The sequence below is a fragment of the Trichechus manatus genome, unplaced genomic scaffold (genome assembly GCF_000243295.1).
Source record: "Trichechus manatus latirostris isolate Lorelei unplaced genomic scaffold, TriManLat1.0 scaffold00004, whole genome shotgun sequence".
NCBI lineage: Eukaryota > Metazoa > Chordata > Mammalia > Sirenia > Trichechidae > Trichechus > Trichechus manatus.
In genome coordinates this window covers 6,128,860-6,137,019 of record NW_004443940.1, presented here as the reverse complement: position 1 = coordinate 6,137,019, position 8,160 = coordinate 6,128,860, and the positions used below count along the sequence as shown (strand labels likewise).

Genomic DNA, 8,160 nt, shown 5'->3' with positions numbered 1-8,160 from the left:
ACTGGATACTCTACTTGCCAGTTTCATTGCAGTTTTCACTCTGGGTTATAAATGCCTGGTGGCTTATTTCATCTCTCCTCTTGTTGGGATGTTCTCTGGAGGTAGGGCCTATCTTTTGCACTATGTGCTGCTTAGCATAGTAACTGGCACATAGCATCCACTCAAACATTATGTGTTGAAAGAAGAAATAAATACATGTCAGTTGCAGCAAAGCATAACTACTTGGGAAAAAAATGGAATATTTCTGCTGAATTATTATTATTGAGCATTAAAAAATCCAAAAAATAAAAAACCAAACCCATTGCTGTCGAGTTGATTCTGACTCATAACAACCCTATAGGACAGAGTAGAACTGCCCCATAGGGTTACCAAGGACCACCTGGTAGATTCAAACTGCCAACCTTTTGGTTAGCAGCCTTAGCTCTTAACCACTGCACCACCAGGGTTTGTGCACAAACGTCAAGAATTTAACGTGGAAATAAAATTCAGAAACAATGAGCTGACTTTATTATGGAAACCTTTAAAACTCTGAAAATTCTTATGAGGAGCCAGACCTAATAAAAATATTTTGGGATATTTGCCCATCCCCTGTCAGCTTGGGAATAGGTTAAACAATTATTTCATCCTGAAATAGTTTCATTGGTCTCCTCAATTTATATGAGAAATTTCTGTTTTTATCGACGTCACAAAGATGATACCGACAGATGAATCAAATCTTAGAGCTGCAGCTTGGCATTTTATGTGCATAGATTTATCCCTCATGAAGTGATAGAGTCTCCTGCCAATCACATCCCTTTAGGCACCGGATTTTGTATATTTTGGCCAAGGAGAAAGAAATGGAATTTGGACCACACCTGATTTTGATCTCCTGCTTAGAATAGATTGGATATGAAATCTCTGGTGAAGTATTTAATTCTCCTGCAGTGCAATTTTCTCATCAGTAAAATGGGAGAGGGTTAATAATAGCTACCACCCTCTCTTACAGAATTATGGGAGAATTGCATGGAATATGTAAAGAACTACATATTGCCTTGTAATAGTAGGCATTGAACAAAACACTTATTCTTTCACTTTAGGTTATATTTATTTTCACGAGAATAGAATAAATAGTTGAGTTTTCAAGGGCATAACTTGCACTTGGGCCAGCAATTCCTCATCCAGGACCTGTACTAAAATATTCATAAGAGTATTAAATGTATATGTAAAAATATTACTCTTCACTGGGGTCTTAAAAGCCTGTGAGCAGCCATCTAAGATACTCCACTGGTCTCACCACTTCGAGGGCAAGGGAGAATGAAGAGAACAGGATACAAGGGAAAGATGAGTCCAAAAGACTAATGGACTGCAATTACCATGGCCTCCACCAAACTGAGTCCAGTACAACTAGCTGGTACCCAGCTACCACCACTGACTGCTCTAACAGGGATCACAACAGAGGGTCCTGGACAGAGCTGAGAAAAATGTAGAACAAAATTCTAACTCACAAAAAAAGATCAGACTTACTGGCCTAACAGAGACTGGAGAAACCCTGAGAGTATGGACCCGGGCACCCTTTTAGCTCAGTAACGAAGTCACTCCCAAGGTTTGCCCTTCAGCCACAGAGTAGACAGGCGCATAAAACAAAATAAGACTAATGGAGCACAACAGACCAGGGACAAGGACTGGAAGGCAGGAGGGGACAGGAAAGCTGGTAATAGGGAACCAAGGTCGAGAAGGGAGAGTGTTGACATGTCATGGGGTTGTTAACCATGTCATAAAACAATATGTGTACTAAATGTTTAATGAGAAACTATCTGTTTTGTAAACCTTCATCTAAAGTATAATAAAAAAAATTAGAGAAAAAATATTACTCTTCAAATATTTTCAATCCCTTTTGTATGTTTCATAGACACTTTAATAAAATTATAATATACAGAAGTGCAACAAACAATGTGTGTATAGCTAGATGAATCATTACACAGTGAACGCACCTATGTAACCACCACTGAGATCAAGAAATAGATTATTATCAGCACTATGGGAATGCTTTTTCTGCCACTAATCCTACAGTCACCAACTTTATACTCCTCTCCAAATATAATCCTTAAACTGCTACTAATGCCATTATTTATTGCCTATTTTTCGGCTTTGTATAGGAAACATACAATTCATATTCCTTTATGTCTGGTTTCTTTCATTCAGCATTATGTTTGAGATTCATGGGACAGGTTTTTGCAACGCGTGTTGTGAGATGCTGTTGTATTTATTGTATGTCGCACAAGTTTACTGAGTGGAGCAAAATTTATTCGTACATTATATTATTGACAAAAAATTGGACTGTTTCCAATTTTTGGCTACTATTGATAATACTGCTATGGACATTATTATACATGTCTTTTGATTCATGTAATATGCATTTATTTAAGCATATACTTAAACGTGTACTTGCCTGGTTGTAAGTTATGACATGTTCAACTTAAGAAGCTGCCAGTTTTCAAAATGCTTGTATATTAAACACTCTCATCAATAGTTATGAGAGCTCCAGTTGTTCTAAAACTTTGCGAGTGCTTGACATTGTCAGTCTTTTTAATTATAGCTTTTTAAATGGGTAATGATATCTCATAATTGCTTTTATACTGCATTTCCGTAATGACTAGTATGGTTGAGCACATTCTTGTATTTCAACAGTCTTTTGAACTTCTTCTTTGGTGAAGTAGTTGATGTAAATCTTTGCCCATCTTTCTATTAGGTTCTTCTTTTTTTATTGATTTGTAGAAGTCCTTTATAAATTCTGGTTCAAGGCCTTTGCCAATCATATGTATTGCAAATATCTTCTTCCACTGAGTATCTTGTGCTTGCTTTTTTAATGAACTCTTAATTTTTAATGTAGTAAAGTTGATCAACGTTTTCCTTAATGGTTAATGATGTTTACTAAATCTTTGATTACTCCAAAATTATGAATATATTTTTTCTGTTATCTTCTGGAAACTTTACTGTTTACTTTTGAAATTTGATTCTCAATTCACCTAAAACTGAGTTGTATGTATGCTATTAGACAGGGACCAAGCTTTAGTCTTCCTTTCTTCCTCTTTCTTTCTTCTTTTTTTTCCCCCCCCTCTCTCTCTTTTAAACCTCTCCAGTATCTAAATGTCCAGTAGTTGCAGCATAATGTAATCAAAAATTGTCTTTTTTTCTCACTGTGCTGCAGTGCCACCTTTGTTATAAAGCAAGTGACCATGTATGAAGAGTCTATTTCATGTAACTCTAACCCTCTTGGTCTATTTGTCTATCCTTGCCACTTCACTCCATGTTGTTGTTAGGTGCCATCGAATCAGTTCCCACTCATAGCTACACTATGTTTGAAATTAAACACTGCTCAGTCCTGCACCATCTTCACAATCACTGCAAGGTTTAATTCCATTGTTGCAGCCACTGTGTCACTCCATCTTGCTCAGGGTCTTCCTCTTTTTCACTGACCCTCTACTTAACCAAGCATTATGTCTTTCTTCAGGAACTAGTTTCTCCTGATAATATGTCCAAAGTAAGTGAGAGGAAGTCTTGCTATCCTTGCTCCTAAGGAGCATTCTGGCTGTACTTCTTCCAAGACAGATTTGTTCGTTCTTCCAGCAGTCCACGGTATATTCAATATTCTTCGCTAACACCACAATTCAAAGGCATCAATTCTTCTTCCGTCTTCCTTATTCATTGTCCAGCTTTCACATGCATATGAGGCAATTGAAAATGACATGACTTAGGTCAGGCACACCGTAGTCCTCAAAGTGACATCTTTGCTTTTTAACATTTTGAAAAGGTCTTTTGCGGCAAATTTGCCCACTGCAATATGGCATTTGATTTCCTGACTATTGCTTCAATGGGTATTGATTGTGGATCCAAGTAAAATGAAATCCTTGACAACTTCAATTTTTTCTCCATTTATCATGATGGTGCTTATTGCTCCAATGGTGAGAATTTTTGTTTTCTTTATGTTGAGGCATAACTCATACTGAAGGCTGTGGTATTTGATCTTCATCAGTAAGTGCTTCAAGTCCTCTTCACTTTCAGCAAACAAGATTGTGTGATCTGCATATTGCAGGTTGTTAGTAAGTCTTCCTCCAATACTGATGCCACATTCTTCTTCGTATAGTCCAGCTTCTTGGATTATTTGCTCAGCATGCAGATTGAATAAGTATGATGAAAGAATACAACCCTGAACCACACCTTTTCTGATTTTAAATCACGCAGTATCCCCTTTTTCTGTTCAAATGACTACCTCTTGGTCTATGAACAGGTTCTTCCAGAGTACAATTAAGTGTTCTGGAGTTTCCATTCTTTGCAATGTTATCCATAATTTGTTATAATCCACACAGTTCAATGCCTTTGTGTGGTCAAAAAAACACAAGCAAACATCTTTCTAGTATTTTCTGCTTTCGGCCAAGTTCCATCTGACATCAACAATGATAGCCCTCATTCCACGTCCTCTTCGGAGTCCAGCTTGAATTTCTGGCAGTTCCCTGTTGATGTACTGCTGCAACCATTTTTGAATGATCTTCAGCAAAATTTTACTTGCATGTGATATTAATGATATTTTTTGATAATTTCTGCATTCCATTGGCTCAACTTTCTTTGGAATGGGCACATATATGGATCTTTTCTAGTCAGTTGGCCAGGTAGCTGTCTTCTAAATTTCTTGGCATAGATGAGTGAGCGCTTTCAGTGTTGCATTCATTTGTTGAAACATTTCAGTTGGTATTCTGTCAATTCCTGGAGCCTTGTTTTTCGTCAATGTCTTCATTACAGCTTGAATGTCTTCCTTCAGTACCATCAGTTCTTGATCATATGCTACCGCCTGAAGTGATTGAATGTGACTCCACAGTGCCTGATATTCAGTCTCTATATTTTGAATTAATTAACAAATGTCAGCTATAGCAACTGCAGGAGCCCTGATGGTGCAGGGGTTAAGAGCTTGGCTGCTAAGCAGAAGGTTGGCAGTTCAAATCCACCAGCTACTCCTTGGAAACCATATGTGGCAGTTTTACTCTGTCCTATAGGGTCACTATGAGTCACTCGATGGCAATGGGTTTATAGCAAGTGTATAGCGAGGCAGTTGTTCGAACAGAGCAACGGGATAGATACTGTGTGGTTTAAAGTCAGGAAAGGTGTGCGTCAGGGTTGCATCCTTTCACTATACCTAGTCAATCTGTATGCTGAGCAAATACTCCAAGAAGCTGGACTATATGAAGAAGAAGGGGGCATCAGGATTGGAGGAAGTCTCATTAACAACCTGTGTTATGCAGATGACACAACCTTGCTTGCTAAAAGTGAAGAGGACTTGAAGCACTTACTGATGAAGATCAAAGACCACAGCCTTCAGTATGAGTTAGACCTCAACATAAAGAAAACAAAAATCCTCACAATTAGACCAATAAGCAACATCATGATAAACAGAGAAAAGATTGAAGTTGTCAAGGATTCCATTTTACTTGGATCCGCAATCAACACCCATAGAAGCAGCAGTCAAGAAATCAAAAAACGCATTGCATTGCGCAAATCTGCTGCAAAAGACCTCTTTAAAGTGTTGAAAAGCAAAGATGTCACCTTGACAACTAAAGTGCACCTGACCCAAGTCACAGTGTTTTCAATTACCTATGTGCATGCGAAAGCTGGAGGATGAATAAGGAAGACTGAAGAAGAATTGACACCTTTGAATTGCTGTGTTAGCAGAGAATATTTAATATACCATGGACTGCCAAAAGAACAAACAAATCTGTCTTGGAAGAAGTACAACCAGGATGTTCCTTAGAAGCAAGGATGGTGAGACTTCATCTCACATACTTTGGACATGTTGTCAGGAGGGACCAGTCCCTGGGGAAGGACATCACACTTGGTAAAGTAGAGGGCCAGCGAAAAGGAGGAAGACCCTCAACAAGATGGAGTAACATAGTGGCTGCAACATTGGGCTCGAGCGTAATAGCGATTGTGAGGATGACACAGCACCAGATAGTGTTTCATTCTGTTGTGCGTAGGGTCGCTATGAGTCAGAATGGACTCGATGGCACCCAACAACAACAACATAGCAAGGCACAGTTGACTGGGAAGAAATAGTATGTTTATGTTAGATTATTTAAATTAAACATCGGGTGCTAAAATATCAGGCACTTAAGGTTAAAAAAAATCAGAGCCTTTGAGATGAGTTTATAATCAGAATGCATATCTTCATAAATCTTGATATCTGGTGGCTTAAGTCCTCCATTATTGCTCTTCCTGTAGATAGCCTTGGCCATTCTTCGCCCTTTGCATTTTTATATATATTTTAGAATTGCTCTCTGTCCCTTTCTCCACCATCGTGGTGTGTGCAGTTGACTTCCATCTTCACCATGTCTTCTCACAAGACTTTCAAGATCAAGAAATTTCTGGTGAAAAAGCAAAAACAGAATCATCCTATTCCCCAGTGGGTTCGAATGGAAACTGATAATAAAATCAGGTACAACTTCTAATCGAAAAGCAGACATTGGAGAAGAACAAAGCTGAGTCTATGAGGAGTCAGACATGTGATCGCACACATGTTTATGTTCTATCATGTCAAGTATTGAGTGTGTTCCCAAAAAATATGTGTCAACTTCGCTAGGTCAGGATTCCCAGTATTGTGTAATTGTACTCCATTTTGTCATCTGATGTAATTGTTCTTCCATTTTGTGGTATTGTGTAACTATTCTCCATTTTATGCGTTGTAAATGCTTAACAGGATTAGTGTGGGATGTATCTTGAGTCACACCCTTAGTAAAGGGCGTTACTTAAGTCATCACCTTAGTAAAGATACACTCTTACTTAAGTCACACCCTTGCTTGAGTTATACCTTTTATCTATAAGAGAAAAAAGGAGACAGAAGTGAACAAAGAGGGGGCAGGACCTCACTACCACCAAGAAAGAAGAGCCAGGAGTGAAGCATGTCCTTTGGACTGGGGTCCCTGTGCTGAGAATCTGCTAGACCCAGGGGAAGATTGATGCTAAGACACATGCAGATCTCCAAAGAACACCAGGCCCACAGATGGTGAAAGGAGACAAGGACCTTCCCCCACAGCTGACAGAGAGAAAAAGTCTTCCCCTAGAGCCAGAGTTCTGAATTTAGACTTCTAACCTCCTAAATTGTGAGAGAATAAATTTCTGTTTGTTGAAGCCATCCACTTGTGATATTTCTGCTATAACAGCACTCGATAACTAAAACATATCATATTCACTTGCATCTTCTCAACCAGGATTATTTTGTATCCCTTCATTTATTTAGGTCTCTTTTAACTTCTCTCAGTAATGAGTTGCAGTTTTATGTGTAGAGAACATATATTATTCTTCACTGTCATCATTAATTTTTTGCTTAATTCTACTGTAGTTAGAAATCATTCTTTTTGTGATTTCAGTTCTTTGAAAATTATTGAGACATGTTTTAAGATCCAGCATATGGACAATTTTGCTAAATATTTTATATGCACTTGAAAATAAACTATGTTATATAGTTACTGGGTACAGTATTGCAGGTAAATTAATTAGGTCAATTTCATTAATAATGTTCCTCAAATTTTCTATATATTTATCAATATTGTCTTCACACTTATTCTATTAATTATTGAGAAAAATTATTGAGTTAAACTCTTCCGTTATGATTGTGGATTCATTAGTTTCTTCTCTTAGTGTTGTCAAATTTTACTTTATATATTTCAGGACTAAATTTTTAGTGCCCTCAAACTTATTGTTGTTATATCCTTTTGACAGATTGACCTCTTCGTCCTTGTGAAATGTATTTGTAGTAATACTTTTTAATTAAGCATTTTTTATTTGTATAGATACATAGTTCATCTTGACTGGTGTTTGCATGATATATCCTTTTCCTTTCAATTTTTATGTATTTATGTATATAAAGGTTTTATTTTATAAGCAGTGTGGTAGGCAGAATTATAAGATTACCCCAATGACCTCATGTTCACTCTTGTACAGTCTCCACCCTGTTAATGTGGGCAGATTCTGTGAATATGATGATTTATCACTCTTGCAATTATGTTATATGATATGCCAAAAATGATTTTTGCAGATTTAATTTAAGTTACTAATCTATTGACTATGGATTAATCAAAATGATGATTTTCCTGGTGGGCCTAAACTAATCACAAAAGCTCATTAAAAGCAAATGGT

At 37.4% G+C, this 8,160-nt stretch overlaps 1 pseudogene; it reads left to right on the top strand.

The window, feature by feature from the left end:
• The first annotated feature begins 6,146 nt into the window (after positions 1–6,146).
• On the top strand, positions 6,147–6,515 carry LOC101350252 (60S ribosomal protein L39 pseudogene; annotated as a pseudogene).
• The last annotated feature ends 1,645 nt before the right edge of the window (positions 6,516–8,160 follow it).